The 16351-nt window shown below is 41.1% G+C and overlaps 1 protein-coding gene across 1 annotated transcript in view; it reads left to right on the forward strand.

The window, feature by feature from the left end:
• Positions 1 to 16351, forward strand: part of sorcs1 (sortilin-related VPS10 domain containing receptor 1) — a gene marked incomplete at both ends in the record, with an annotated part of 670421 nt that overhangs the window by 404049 nt on the left and 250021 nt on the right. The gene's annotated exons all lie outside the window — the stretch shown is intronic.

Below are 16351 nucleotides of genomic sequence, written 5' to 3' on the forward strand. Positions count from 1 at the left end.
TTGAGTAAAAGTTGCGGGACGCCCAGATGTACACATGGTAGAAAGTTCGCGTGGATCCCATAATAGGCTCATTTAATACAGCCTTTTTAAAATCACATTCACATGTTACTTTCCCTTCTGCTCTACGGGAGGTTTCTGTCCTCCTGGAGCTCGCCTTAGGACACCTGCGTTACCGTTTGACAGGTGTACCACCCCAGTCAAACTCCCCACCTATAGGCCAACCACGTATTATATATACTCACAATGAATGGTTTTGTTACACACGTATTATTATTCTGCAGTGTTCTGGAGGTCCAGACCAACGGCCGGGGCCGGTTCAACGGAGGGGCACGGACCGGGCCATCACCCAATAAGTCCATGTTTATTATTTTCTCTATATATATTGTTTTATTTGTAAGATATATATTTACTGTTGACCTGATAGTGTTTTATTGTTTTATTGTTTGCCCGTATATGCTCCTTGTTACAGCGCGCATTGGAACGGAGACAAAGTTATACCGTTAGTTTTGTATACAGCCGAGCCACTCAACACATATTGAACGGAGAAAAATATAACCGTTAGTTGGAGAATAAAAGTGAGGAGAGAGAGGTGTTTTGGGAGAGGAGGAATACCATACTCCCGCAGCGATCTGCCGACGGCAACGGGCAGGGGATAACGGAGAAAGAATAGACAGTTTAGACTGAGTTCGGTTGAGGCTGAACTCATATAGCAACCAACAGACTTTAGGTGATAGCCTAATCTATACCTTTCTGTTGAACTCATTCTAATTATTAATCTGGACCTTCAGAACATGCAGTATTATTAATTTGCTCAAATGTTGTGGCCTCACACAGTGCCAACTGCAGGTCTCGCCATATCAAAGATGACAGAGCGTACATATGCAGCATCCCCCTGTTGGGGTTGCTCAATGGTGTAAAATATTATACATAAATGTGTTTTTATGAATAACGATATTTGAGGAGCCTAATACTATTGCTACAGCGTCTAATTCTCTGAGGTGGGAGGCTCCGCCTCCGGGCGAAACCATTTCTGTGACGTCAGCAACAAAATGGCGACGCACATGTTGATTTATGCTACATAAATGGACATAACAAATAGTTTTTTCTTAGAAACGCCTTATTTTTATAACGTGATTTTTTTCTGTGGTTTATCTAAATACTAATTTGATGCTATGACTATGTTTATAACGCTATGCTTCATCTCCCCTTTAAAAGTACAGAGTTCGGTACCCAACCCTAGTAATATTATTATTAATATTAATAATTAATATTATTATTAAGGCTATAACTCAGCATTTTCGGGAATTACCCCAGACCGTTCACCACGGTATAACACGGGAACGTATGGATGGAAAAAAAATTTGTTTTCACATATGGAACGATAGATAGGTGATGTCAAATGGGCCATAGTATTGTATCCATAGCTATAATATATAATATAGTTATAGCTCTACAAACAAGGTGATGCACTCCTATCTTTTAAAGTGTGCCCTTGCTATGACGGGCTCCGTCTAATAGCTGGCACCGAATGAGTTAAGGGAGACAGAAAAGATGGAGAAGTATAGGTACAGTGAGAATGTCTATAATTTTTGCATACCGCTAAATGAGTGAAAACCACACTACTTTAAGTCCTTTCTTTGTCATTGTTGTACATGCCCTTATTAGCGCCTCACATTTATTAACCCCTGATGGTTTGAATCCATGCATTTCTACAGTTCATAATTGGCTCAACTTTGGATGCTCCAGTTAGATCAAGTTTATACTGTATCATGTTATCAAAGTCAAGTCAAAGTCAAATTTTTATTTTTCCACCCTTTCCTTGTACAGTGTCCTTGAGTCTGAGAAAGGCGCTTCTCTCTTAAAATCCAATTTATTATTATTATTATTATTATTATTATTATTATTATTATTATTATTATTATTATTATTATTATTATTATTATTATTATTATTATTATTATTATTATTATTATTATTATTATTATGTGTATTGTCATTTTTCCATGGGACATGAAAGCACAAAATACAGTACATTGGTTATAGCCATTAAATACTAAAATAAATAATGATCCCCATGATAAACATGCACACTGATTCAATAAAAACGAATCATTCAATAAAATGTTTTATCATTCAAATAAAAACTAGTATAATAGTCTAAAACTGATTTAATTCAATAAAACAAATTTAATCAATCATCTTTGTTAACAGACACAGGGTCAACAGAGTAACAAAAACACAAACATAATCAACAAATTACATCACAATAAATAAAAACATAAACCAATAGCAGCTTTACAACAGGGCACTGTATCAATATTCCCCTCCAGTATTTTAAACCCTTAGAAAATGTTCTATATTGAATAACAATTTGTATACATGTGGTTTTTCCACCAAATCAATAATAACACATAATAATAATAATAATAATAATAATAATAATAATAATAATAATAATAATAATAATAATAATAATAATAATAATAATAATAATAATCTATTTAATTCATATTGCACTTTACATTTGGCATTTCAAAGTGCTACAGGTTAAGAACATGTAATGCAACAGATAAAAACAAGGCATATCAGGGTCTAAAAAAAATTCCATTCAAAAGGTGGGTTTTTAAGTCACGTTTAAAAGCATCCACAGTCTGTGGTGTCCTCAGATGGTCGGGGAGAGCGTTCCACAGATTGGGAGCAACTGAGCAGAAGGCCTGATCTCCCATGATACAGAGCTTAGTCCTGGGAGGTTTGAGAAGGTTGGCAGTTCCAGAGCGGAGGTTACGTGTGGTGGTCTGTGGAGACTTCCGCATCTGCCAGAGTGTGGAACGTGTTCAATAAACTACTGAAGATAACTTAGTAGCACCTACACCTTGACCCTCATTAACTCATTGAGCGCCACACTCTTTCCCCATCTGTACTGCCTGGTGCCAGCTTTTTTTGACCATTTTCACGATATTTCATGATCTTTGCAGAACTATACATATTCTATATTATAGCTATGGAGACAATAGTATGGCTCATTTGACAGACACTATTTATAGTCCAACACAAAAATGTGTTTGCTTCTACATACCCTCGTTCGTTCACAATCCCAAAATAAACATTGCCCCGTTTCAAAACAATCCAGGCTGGTTTTCTAGATTGTGAGATAAAGTGTGTTTTGTGAGACCTATATTATTGCCGGGTCAAAAGTAAACACATGACCTTGTTTCTTCACAAAGTGTGTGTGTGTGGGGGGGTCGTTTATACGACGCTGCAATCATACAGACGCATGTTTTATGATGGAGTTTCGGTAAAGTACACGTAAAACAGACGTTACCTTTGTTTTAGAGGTACTCCATTTCTCACTTCGAATCCAAAAGTGTCTTGAATCAGAATCAATATATATAACGTTATAACGTATAAAGGTAGCCCGCATCTGTATTCTTCATCTGCTTAAAGAGCACCTACGGGAGGCTGCAATTAGAAACTGGCCACTGTAAATGTCCAAACCCCCTACCCCCTCCTAATAGACAGTCGCATTCCCATCATATGTATATATTCTATGTTAGGATCTATGGGTAACAGTACTGTATATTTGCATATCGTATATATCACAAATGTAACAGTACTATATACTTGTATGTCATGTATGTCCATATGCCATAAATGTCATGATGTCATGTATGTTGTGTATCAAATCAAATCAAATTTATTTGTAAGACCCGACAACACACGTTAATGTCCCCATGGGCCGTACACGTCTTCTTTAACACTTTGACAACCACGGTTTGCAGTGTAATATGGTTCTAGACGACCAGGGTTTGTCAACAAACCGATGTGTCTGTGTAGCGTTATATCTATACTTTATAGTATTGCTATCTGTCCATTCTCATTGTCACTTGAGTGCATAAACTGTGCCTTCATAATGGCTTAAAGAAAATAAAAATCCATTGGTTGGTTGTCATTTTATAACGCCGTGAATATAAGCTTTATCGTAGTTTTCGTCTCGGTTTTTTTCTGGAAAGCTATTTATAGGGCTAAAGGCTAGTCACGTTATATCGAACGGCATTTCTGTTGTATACGAATGAAATAAAACAAACTGCTTAGCATCCGGACTATTACAGAGCATCTATGGATGAAATGGGGGCGGTGGGGGACGCCGATTAGTATTATTGATTACCAATACAGTGTGCATTCAAGTAGCCACATTCACTGATCGATCGCTTGCGTTTTACAACAAGCTCCAATCCGGCTATAATTTAGGTTAATAATGTCTTACCATCAGCCCATGTGATAGCCGGCAGCATTTCCCCATTATTCATCGGCATCTGGTAGATCGATATGTCCATTGGCTGATCATAAATCTCATTATTCCAGGCTGAAATCTGCAAATCGAAATGTGATCAACAGTGGAGGATGGTCGCTTGGGATCCAGGCTCATATGAAACGCCCATAGACAGTAAAAAAAAATATTCCCATTCGCCCTCAATGATACTGCAGTGGAGCGATGGCACCCCTAAGAGGATCTGGCCGGTATTGCATGTTGCGGAAATCAGATATGCGGGTAGATCTGCAGAGTCGATCTGGGACGTTGATACGGTGATTAATATGGAATAAAACAATAACAACTTCCACAACGCATGGCACCGAAACCCGAGTTAACTTGTGGCTGGTCCCCATTGTGTTAAGTCAAGAAGAAACATCACAATAAGTCAAGAACAAAACAAGAACACCATAAGGTCAAATTCTTTTTTTATAAATGCAAAATAAATGTCATAAATGTCACTATGAATTGAAAATGGGGGACCCTGATGTAAACAAGACAAATGTCTTTCTCTGGTCTGCATCCCCTTAACAATTGTGTGTATTGAGCCATACTGTATTGTACCCATAAAGTTTTTATTCATTCATTAATTCATTGCTCGGGCCAGACTATAGACGGAGCCGAATAGGTTTGCTCATCGGTCGGTTTGATTATAGTTAATTTTTTTTTTACATTTGACCAGTAGTGCTTAATCCAACATAATCTGGTGGAAACGCACTTTATCATCCATAATCATCCATATAATCCGTTTTGTCTTCTTCATAATATCCAATAGTTTGCTCGCCATTGCATTGCAGGTTACTATTGTGTGCTCGGGCCAGACTATACCACGGAGCCGAATAGGTTTCCTCATCGGTCGGTTTGATTATAGTTTTTTTTACATTTTACCAGTAGTGCTGAGTCCAACGTAGTCCATAGTCTGGTGGAAACGCACCTTATCGTCCATAATCATCATTCATATAATCAATTTAACTAATAGTTCGCTCTAGGCGATCACGATTGTCGAACGTGTCCTGCTGGGATCATCCATATGTTCCCCGGGTCCTATGTTCCCCGCTTGATTAATTAATAGATTGAAAATTTTATAAATTTTTATTATTTTATTAATTATTAATGTCCACCTTGTTTCGAACTGGTTAAGCTTAGGCCCTCTTTCGAACTGGTTATGGTTAGAGTTTGGAATCTGGGCTGGTGGTATAAAATGTTCAATCAATCAATCAATCAAAGCAGGGAACATAGAACCCGGGGAACATAGGACCCGGGGAACATAGACATGCTCCCGTCCTGCTCACTGCTTGCTCGCAACGAGTCCCTAGTTGTTTGGGGCTGTGGTGGCTGGCACTAACACACTAATAGCTGGCCCATGCATGTTCATAAGGTAGGCAATACTGCCACCTGGCGAGATTCCATCGTCATTGCAATTCCAACGTAGGCAGATGTGCCAGGGAGCTCCGGCTAAGTGTTTAGAACAGGGATCAAAGGAAACAGATCAAAGGATCTAAACACGAGATATTAAGTTGTTGCCGCTCAAGCGTTGGCGGCGAAACACGAGATATTACGTTTTTGGCGCCCAATGAGTTAAAGTTAAATGAGTTAAAGTTACAGTTACAGTTAAAGTTACAATGAGTTAAAGTTACATGTATGAGTTACATTTTGGGAAATTAGCTCACCGTCTTCTCCAGAGAGAGACAAGAAGATATATACCAGTTTCCACTCTGTGCGTTCAGTAGGAAGCTATCTGGCTGCTTGTTAGCCTAGCTTAGCACAATGAATGGAAGCGGACAGTGCCAGTTAGCCTAGGCATTGTCCAACTAACACCTCTCCCAAAGGCTAACCGGCACTGTCCGTTTCCATGCATTGTGCTAAGCTAGGCTAACGTGCAGCTAGGCTACCGAACGCACAGAGAGTATACTGGTATCCATCTTATTGTCTCTCTCTGGAGAAGATGATGAGCGAATTTCCCAAAATGTTGGTGTATTCCTTTAACACTTTCAGTGCCAGCCATTAGACGTGGCCCTCTGTAGCAAGGCCAACGCTAGATAGATAGGAATCCGTCACCTTGTTTGTAGAGCTATAACTATATTCTATATTATAGCTACAGTATGGATACAATACTATGGTAATTTGCCAGTGACTTTCTTCCGGTCAAGATGCAAAAAATAGATCATCTTTCCATGCATACATTTGATGCTTTTTTATGTTTTTTGATGCTTTGATCGCCACCAACGGCATACGTTGTGGACTAACATTACAGACACACATTCGGATGAAGGTGAAGACATGCTTGGATCAACTCAAGATTTATATCATATAGCCCTTACCTTGACTATGTACCCCAAAAAGAATATTCCAATTATCTGGTTGCAATTCCAAGTATTGATGTCCATTGTGTCGCCAACATAATCCACCACACATCATCTGTCGGGAGCATTTGATTCTTCTCAATCCGACCGGTATAACCGCTCAGCCTGAGCAAAAAAGAGAAGAAGACCCGGACCCATTAGATCGACACACAGGCCAAGATACAAGGTTTCAAAGGGTGCTCAATACGCCGTCTAGCTGGATGCGGCCGGTATTGCACTTTGGCGACCTCAGACTCATTCTCTATGGCAGTGTTTCTCAAAGTGGGGGGCGCGCCCCCCATGGGGGGCGCATATGCATGACAGGGGGGGGCGCGAGCGACCGGGAGAAATGTGTGTTTTTACGCAGGTTTTATGTGCTGAACGCACACCCATAAAACAAAGCGCGCGGTCACGCCCCCTCGCTCTCGCTCTCGCTCTGGTTTCATTCAGCTCCCCGCGCTTGGCAAGGCGGTAGTAAAAGGCAAAAGCTGTCCGCTTTTTGTCAGTGAACAGAATGGAGGCATTTTTGACAGGTACTAAAAGGAAGGCCACCGATGCTTCGTGTGACGGTAATAAACCAAAAAACAAGTTGAGAAAATATGACGAGGCATATCTCGCTCTTGGCTTCACAGCGAATGTTGTGGGAGGTGAGGAGAGACCCCTGTGTGTTGTATGTCAGAAAACCCTCGCAGCTGATAGCATGAAACCGAGCAAACTGAGAAGACACATTGAGACATCACATCCCAGTCACGTCAAGAAGCCACTCGACTTCTTTAAGAGAAAACTCGAGGAATACCGTAAGCAGGAGACGGAAATGGTAAAAGCTGCATCAGTGAACAGCAAAGCACAACTGGCATCATACAAGGTCGCATATAGAATCGCCAAGTGTAAGAAACCACACACGATAGCTGAGGATCTCATCATCCCCGCTGCTCTTGATATGGTTTCAACAATAATTGATGAGACAACCGCCACAAAATTGAAGTGTATCCCCCTGTCCAATGACACCATTGCAAGACGTATATGTGACATTTCGAATGATCTGGAAGAACAACTCACGGAGTCACTGAAAAACAAACGTTTTGCAATACAAGTGGATGAGGCCACTGACAGCAATAAAGACTGTTTGCTTATTTGCTATGTTCGATTTGTAAATTCCCAGTCACTGATTGAAGATCTGCTGTTTTGCAAATATATCAAAAACAGAGCGACAGCTGATGAGCTCTTCAAAATGATTGACAGTTATCTGACAGAACATGGACTGAAATGGGAGAACTGTGTGGGATTTTGTTCTGACGGTGCGCAGGCCATGGCAGGGAAAAAGAGGGGGCTACAGGCGCTCATCAAGGGTGTCTCGCCAAACGCGCAATGGACGCACTGAGTCATTCACAGAGAGGCGCTAGCGTCAAGACAGCTTAGCCCTGAGCTGAATGAGGTTTTGACAGATGTTATAAACGTGGTGAATTTCATCAAAACCCGACCCCTGAAAGCGCGCCTGTTCTCTGCGCTGTGTGAGGAGATGGGAGCTGACCATTCTGCAGTGCTGTTTCACAGCGAGGCAGGGTGGCTCTCGCGAGGGAAGGTGTTGTCGCGAGTCTTCGAACTACGAGAGGAGATTCGGGTGTTCTTGGAGGAGGAGAGCATGAATGAAGCTGCAAGCAAGTTCAATGATGAACAATTTCTCATGAAACTGGCCTATCTCAGCGATGTCTTTGGAAAGCTGAATGAATTAAACCTTCAGCTTCAAGGTATGTTGATATTTTTTGTCTTCTAGTATCTGTCATGTCTACTCTAAACTTTATGCTGTTCTGTTTAGTAGTGTATGTCTGTTTGTCACTAAATGTAATATGCATTGATTACAAAAGGACCCCAATTGAAACAAGCCATTGGCTTTCTTGAGGGTTTTAATCCTATTTAGTTGACCTTGTACTTACTGTCATGTGATTTTTTTTCTGCAAACATCTAAATAAAGTATTCTATTCAATTCAATTCAAGGCAAAGATAAATACCTACCTGACCTGGCAAACAAGATCACTGCATTCAGTCGAAAGCTGGAGATGTGGGACAGGCGCCTTGATGAACAACAGACTGATGCCTTTGAGAACCTGACTGAGTTTGCTGAAAGCAGTGTTTCTCAAGTCACCACAGCGATCCCCTGTCTCAGGCAGCACATCTCTTCCCTGAGAGGATTCTTTTTAAAATACTTCCCTAACAACAGTGCTCAGTATGACTGGGTGGTGGATCCATTCAATGCAGCAGGTTGGTATTGTATGTTATTGACTGACTAATTATGACATTTGTTTATGTTGTACATTATATAATAATAATAATAATAATAATAATAATAATAATAATAATAATAATAATAATAATAATAATAATAATAATAATAATAATAATAATAATAATAATATGCTACTATCTAGCTGGAATGGATTGTTGTAAAACTTAATTTCTTTTGTGTTTAATTTGCAATTAATTACAAATAAAGTATCTCTATCTGCAGCACCTGCCGATTTCAGCTCTGCTGAAGAGGAGCAACTCATCGAGATGACCTCTGACTCCACCCTGAGGCTGAGGTTTACAGCTCAGACACTGAGTGCATTCTGGCTTGGTGTGGAGAGGGATCATCCAGTCATAGGGCGGAGGGCTGTAGGCATCCTTCTTCCCTTCGCCACATCCTATCTCTGTGAGATTGGATTTTCAGCTGTTGCTTCACTGAAGACAAAGCACAGGTCTAAGCTCAACATTGAGCATGACTTGAGAGTGGCAGTATCAAGCTTGCAACCTCGGTTTGAAAAGATGTGTAGTTCAAAACAGGCTCATTGCAGCCACTAATGCTGTTGTTTAACCTGTATTTACCCAGGGTAGGTTCGCTGAGCACAGATGCTCTTTTTCAGCTACGCCCTGCTTCACATTCACACAGTTCCATTCATATCTGGGAGCTACCCAGTTACAACCACAGTCTGACACCATTGGCCACTGAGCAACTCCACTGTTTTTCACACGTTTTTTCAAAGTTTTTTATCTATTTATAAAAAAAAGCAGTGTCCTTGAATTGTATTGCAATGCACTGCAACTTATTTCACAAGTTCTTTCACAAGTTTTTTCACAAGTTTTTCACAAGTTTGTTCACAAGTTTTTGACACTGCTTTTAAAAAGCAGTGTCCTTGAATTGTATTGCAATGCACTGCAACTTCTTTCACAAGTTTTTCACAACGTTTTTCACAAGTTTGTTCATAAGTTTGTTCACAAGTTTTTGACACTGCTTTTAAAAAGCAGTGTCCTTGAATTGTATTGCAATGTACTGCAACTTCTTTCACAAGTTCTTTCACAAGTTTTTTCACAAGTTTTTCACAAAGTTTTATATCTGTTTAAAAAAAAAGCAGTGTCCTTGAATTGTATTGCAATGTTACAAGATGTCTCTATTTTTTTTAAAGCAGTCTTGAGTGTCCATTGAATTGTATTGCAATGTTACAAGATGTCTCTATTTTTTTTAAAGCAGTGTTGAGTGTCCATTGAATTGTATTGCAATGTTACAAGATGTCTCTATTTTTTTAAAAGCAGTGTTGAGTGTCCATTGAATTGTATTGCAATGTTACAAGATGTCTATTTTTTTAAAGCAGTGTTGAGTGTCCATTGAATTGTATTGCAATGTTACAAGATGTCTATTTTTTAAAGCAGTGTTGAGTGTCCATTGAATTGTATTGCAATGTTACAAGATATCTCTATTTTTTTAAAGCAGTCTTGAGTGTCCATTGAATTGTATTGCAATGTTATAAGATGTCTGTATTTTTGAAAAAGCAGTCTTGAGTGTCCATTTAATTGTAATGCAATGTTACAAGATGTCTTTATTTTTGAAAAAGCAGTCTTGAGTGTCCATTGAATTGTATTGCAATGTTACAAGATGTCTTTATTTTTGAAAAAGCACAGTATTTGAGTGTATTGGACTGTATTGTTATGTTGTTGCACAATTGCACAGTTGTAAAGTGGTTGCACAATTTGAAAGGTCACGATATTGGTGTTATTTCAATAAATTTAAACATGGCCCATTTCATGACTATTTTGTTGGGGCGAGGGGGGGGCCTGAAATATTTTCGTCCGCCAAAGGGGGGCCTGACAGAAAAAGTTTGAGAAGCACTGCTCTATGGTAACAACAGGCTCCCTGGGTGGATAATGAATAAAATATCCAAAAAAAGGAAAAACTACCCAGAAACGTGAAAAGTCGTTTATGGCAGTGAACGACATGGGCCTAGAAACGACTTAAGTAGTTTTTGGCACTGAAAGTGTTAAGAATGCAAGGATCTATGAATATACAGTACAAATCAGCGACAAGCTGGCTTCTATCCCCGGGCCCTGGAGTTCAAAACGTTTAATCCCTATCTGATCGGTATAGCATGTAAAAATAGAAGTAAAAATAGAAGTCACATACGTAGACACAGTGTTCAGTATATACATATGTACAATGTTCGATGCAGAATAGAGTAACTGAGTTACTGTACAATATACAATATACTATGCAATATACTAATATACAATACTATATAGTGCAAAGCAGAAATGGGATGAGGTACAATTTACAGTAAGGTGTACTGAGGTATGGGTTGTAGTGCAAATCATTTACCAATAAATATAAAGTGTGTCTAGGTGTTCTAAAGTGTGGAGAGTGAGGTTTCAGTTTGCTGAAGGTGATGAGTGATTACATATGATGGACTTTTTTTACATTTGTGATTGACAATCTTTGTTGTGATACTTTTATGAGCATAAACATTTATGTCATCAGCATTTGGTTGAAAACAAAATAGGCCACCACAAATGTGACCAAAAGATAAAAATTGTATTGATTTGCCATGAAGGCTAAAATTGTGTATTATTTCAGTTAACAAACTTTACATATTTTTTTATAAGTTGTATAGTACATTTTGCTCTGGTAATCCTCTGGAAATCCACCCCTCTGGTGGGATCAAGATAATCCAGTTTTTTTATCAAACTGATCCCAATCCTGTGTTGTCGGTTTGAACTACCCGTTTTGAGGATTTGATCCAGATTAAAGCTTGTATTTGATTTCCTGATCTGATCGGATATCAAAGTGATCATAATCCTGTTTTTTGGTTTTGAACTACCCAAAATCCAAATCTGATCCAATCAGATAGGGATTAAAAGTAAAATCCAAATCTGATCCAATCAGATAGGGATTAAACGTTTTGACCTCCTGGGCGGCCTTCAGGATGCTCAATGACAATGACACTATGTAACAACCCATCATCTACACTCACTGCACACACATCCACATGTACACACTCACTTTAAACAAACACTCACTCTACCACTCACTTTACTCACTTTAGACACTTTAACCTCTTCCGCCCGTGACCGCAAATGACATAATGGTCATAAATCAATATTTTCCAGACTGTTCTATAAAACTAGCGATTTTAATTTCAAACGTATTCAAGTATAAACATCATGAACATGTCACAACAGCATTTAGAATGTATATTATCATCAATACGTTAGTTTATGAATAGGTTAAAGTGTTATATAGATATATTTTCCTCTTTGGAATGTCTGTATAATCCGTGAGCGGTGACCATTTTGTAAAACCAGGGGAATGGGAATTGTAGTTTTTTTGCTGCCATTTTGTAGCGGACTTCCACAGGTCTGGTTCTGCGTTTAAATTGTTTAAAACTACACTTCCTGGAAGATTCTATTGGGTTCAAGGTGCATAGTAATGTATGAATTATTTCAATAACTGCGATTATTCGGGATAATTATACCACAAAAGGTAACGTTTATGACAAATATTGAGACGTAGTTAGTTTCTCTGTGAGGTTTTGTCCGCTGCTCACCAACTTTCTCTGTCTTCTTTAAGCCTACTGTTAGGAATTCCCTACTCACTCTCTCTAGCCCCCACCCTCTCGTTCTTTACTCTCAGTGGCCACACCTGTTCGATTATCAATTACCTCTCGCACCTGTGGTGGCAGGCTAATTAGTTCCCCTGTGGGCTTTAAATACCAGGGCGCTTCCCCTCGTTTCGGCGTGGGGTCGTGTTGTATTCATGCTGAGTCATATTCTCTAACATCTAGACTCTTTTCGGGAGATCCTCTGGTCTACCAATGCTGTATATGGATTTCTCCAGCCTTGAGATGTTTTGCTCCAGCCTTCGTCTGCTGTCGCCGTAGCCTGTGGAGGAGACTGTTCTGCGCTCCCTGTACTTCCACGGGAGGCACCCCAGCGCTCCACTGCAGACCCCAGCGCAGCTGTTCGTCCTGACGCACATCTAGACCAACGCGCATCTCCCGGACCCTCGGGCTTGGCACGCTCTCCAGTCACCAGCGCGCAACGCGCATCTCCTTCGGGCTTGGCACGCTCTCCCGACCAGCGCGCAGACGCGCATCTCCTAGACCTTCGAGCTTGGCACGCTCTCCCGACCAGCGCGCAGACGCGCATCTCCTAGACCTTCGAGCTTGGCACGCTCTCCCGACCAGCGCGCAGACGCGCATCTCCTAGACCTTCGAGCTTGGCACGCTCTCCCGACCAGCGCGCAGACGCGCATCTCCTAGACCTTCGAGCTTGGCACGCTCTCCAGACCAGCGCGCAGGAGCGCATCTTCCAGACCTTCGTGCTTGGCACACTACTCCACGCAGATGCACCCCGATGCGTCTCTCGGTTCCGACGTGCACACCAAGGTGTGGCGCGCCACTCTGTTCCTCGGCTCCGACAGCGGCTACCCGGTTGACGACACCCTCGCCACCGCCGCTGTTCCAGCACTCTGTTCCTCGGCTCCGACAGTCGGCTACCGGTGACGACACCCTCGCCACCGCCGCTGTTCCAGCACTCTGTCCTCGGCTCGGACAGCCGGCTACCCGGTGGCGACACCCTCGCCACCGCCGCCTGTTCCAGCACCACTCTGTTCTCGGCTCGGACAGCCAGCTACCCGGTGGCGACACCCTCGCCGCCGCTGCTGTTCCTGCACCATTACGCATACGTCTGGGTGAGTTCTGACTGTCTAGATCATCTCCGTTTTCGTGTGTTTCTAACACTGAAGAATTACCACCTTTTTAATCTGACAGTCACTCACCCAGCGTTGTGCCTCTGTTTGTTTCACTTGGATATTATTTTGGACGTTACATCTCCCACTGTGTGTTTGTTCACACCAAAGATAGTATTCTCTTTGTATTTGTTTTGGTACTTTGCTCTTTGTGTATTTTTCACGAAGATACCCTCGCCACCGCCGCCTGTTCCAGCACCACTCTGTCCTCGGCTCGGACAGCCGGCTACCCGGTGGCGACACCCTCGCCACCGCCGCCTGTTCCAGCACCACTCTGTTCTCGGCTCGGACAGCCAGCTACCCGGTGGCGACACCCTCGCCGCCGCTGCTGTTTCCTGTACCATTACGCATACGCCTGGGTGAGTTTTGATTGTGATGTCACTCACCCAGCGTAATGCCTATTGCCCTCGTCCCGCTGCGTTTCCTGTACCATTACGCATACGCCTGGGTGAGTTTTGATTGTGATGTCACTCACCCAGCGTAATGCCTCTTGCCCTCGTCCCGCTGCTGTTCCTGTACCATTACGCATATGCCTGGGTGAGTTTTGATTGTGATGTCACTCACCCAGCGTAATGCCTCTTGCCCTCGTCCCGCTGCTGTTCCTGTACCATTACGCATACGCTTGGGTGAGTTTTGATTGTTAAGTCACTCACCCAGCGTAATGCCTCCTTTTTGTTCTCACTTAGTTAGTAGTTTGGACATTTCATCTCCCACTCTGTTTTTGTTCTCACTTAAGATAGTATTTTTGGACATTACATCTCCCCCTGTGTGTTTGTCACACGAAGATATTATTACTTTGTTACTTTGTTTATTTGGACTGTTCTGCATCTGCTCTGTTTGTTCCCTTTTGAATATTAACCCTCTCCTCTGTTCTGCAGAGCGGCCCAGATGTTTTCCCACCAGTCCCCGTTTCCTCCCTGTCCCCAGCCCGCCTCCGCGGGCCTCAGTCCCCTCTGTCCCTAGTTCTCCCCTTCTAGTTCCACCTAGTTCCTGGTCCCAAGTTCTCCCCTTCTAGTTCCACCTAGTTCCTTGTCCCTAGTTCTCCTAGTCCCCAGTTCTCCTGTTCCCTAGCTCTCCTTGTCCCGACATCTCCTAGTCTCTAGTTCCTCTGTTCCTTTAACCTTCCCCTAGTGTTCCTTTAATTGTTCCCCTAGCGTTCATTAACCTTCCCTTAGTGTACCCTTTTCCTGCCCGCCTCTTAAAGGCACCTAGTTTTTCCCCTCTTGTTATATTCCTGTATTTGTGTTCTCCCTTAAAGGGACAGTGCCCTTTTTTCCCTGTCTCTCAATAAATATCTGTTTCTTGGCAAACCATCATACCTGTCTTGTGTTGTGCGTTTGGGGTCGGTTACAAACCATAACATTCTCTTCCCTATTGTTAGCATGTAGCAACAATTAAATCTGAAATTAGTTTCAAAACGGTTGCACCATAATCAAAATAAAAAAGCTATCTGTTCGTATGCACGCCTGGTGATACTAAATCCAAATTGAACGTGGGCATGCCTCATTAATCGGCATGCATGCGATGCATGTATGCGATTCGTCTCTGTGATTAACCCATACCGTCGTCCTTCCCCCCCAAGGGTGCCGCTGCTATTGTGGTTATATATAAACCTGCTATTCTATATTTTATAATAATATTTCAAATTGCATTGGTCCGGATGGGATAATTCAGTACTGTATCTACAGAACCTTCTGTTTAATCATCTTCCCTTTATTCATTCCCTTCGATTTTTTTGTACACATGATCTCCAGAAGGTACTGAACGAGATCAGTGGCAGTTTTTAATGTTTGGTCATTATTAGCATGGTGTTATTCACTGTCAAAGATGCAAAGACAAATCATAATTAATATTCTCCTTTGTTTCATCACAATTTAAGCAAGCCTAGTAATAGACACAATATACCAAGATACCAAGAATATGCAATTTAACCTTGTAGAAGTGGAGCAATATCCCATTTACTTTTCCATTTATTTTAGGTGGATTTTCAGAAAATAGGCTACGGGTGGAAGAGGTTAACACACTTTATATGTATCTATTATTAAAGAGATTTGCACTACATTCATACCACATTTGCACCCTACCCTAAGTTTGTACCTCATCTCATTTCTGCATTGTACCTCACTGTTACTCATTTACTCTGTATTGTATATTGTATATATGTATATTGACTGAACATTACTTTACTTACTTTTTACAATTTTTTTACTGTATGTAGCAGACTCTCAGGGGCTCACACAGAAACGAGCATTTCATCATAAAGTATTCTGTATTTTGTTGTGACAAATAATAAACAAACTTGAAACTTGAACTTGAAACAAGCAATCATTGATATTAGCAGGTTGATTTACCTTAAATTTGGATGAGCCTAAAAAATGACAAAATTACAAAATGCCTTTTTAAATAATCGCATGTATCTTCCCTTTGACTTCAGCCGGACAATAAGAACTGTTCCGCAGAGTTTATTTCCTCTCACCTTGGTATGTGTGTCCACGAACTCATACTCTCCTTACTTACCTTTTAAAGCCATATTTACCAGTACAAGTTTTACTACTGCTTTGTGCTCGCCTTCCAGCCACGACTGACACTCCAGTGCACTATAAAAGGGCATACAAAATTCCATCAGCAGTTTCTATTTGATTTGATTGT

This window comes from Notolepis coatsorum (assembly GCF_963971535.1).
Source record: "Notolepis coatsorum genome assembly, chromosome: 7".
Taxonomy (NCBI): Eukaryota; Metazoa; Chordata; class Actinopteri; order Aulopiformes; family Paralepididae; genus Notolepis; species Notolepis coatsorum.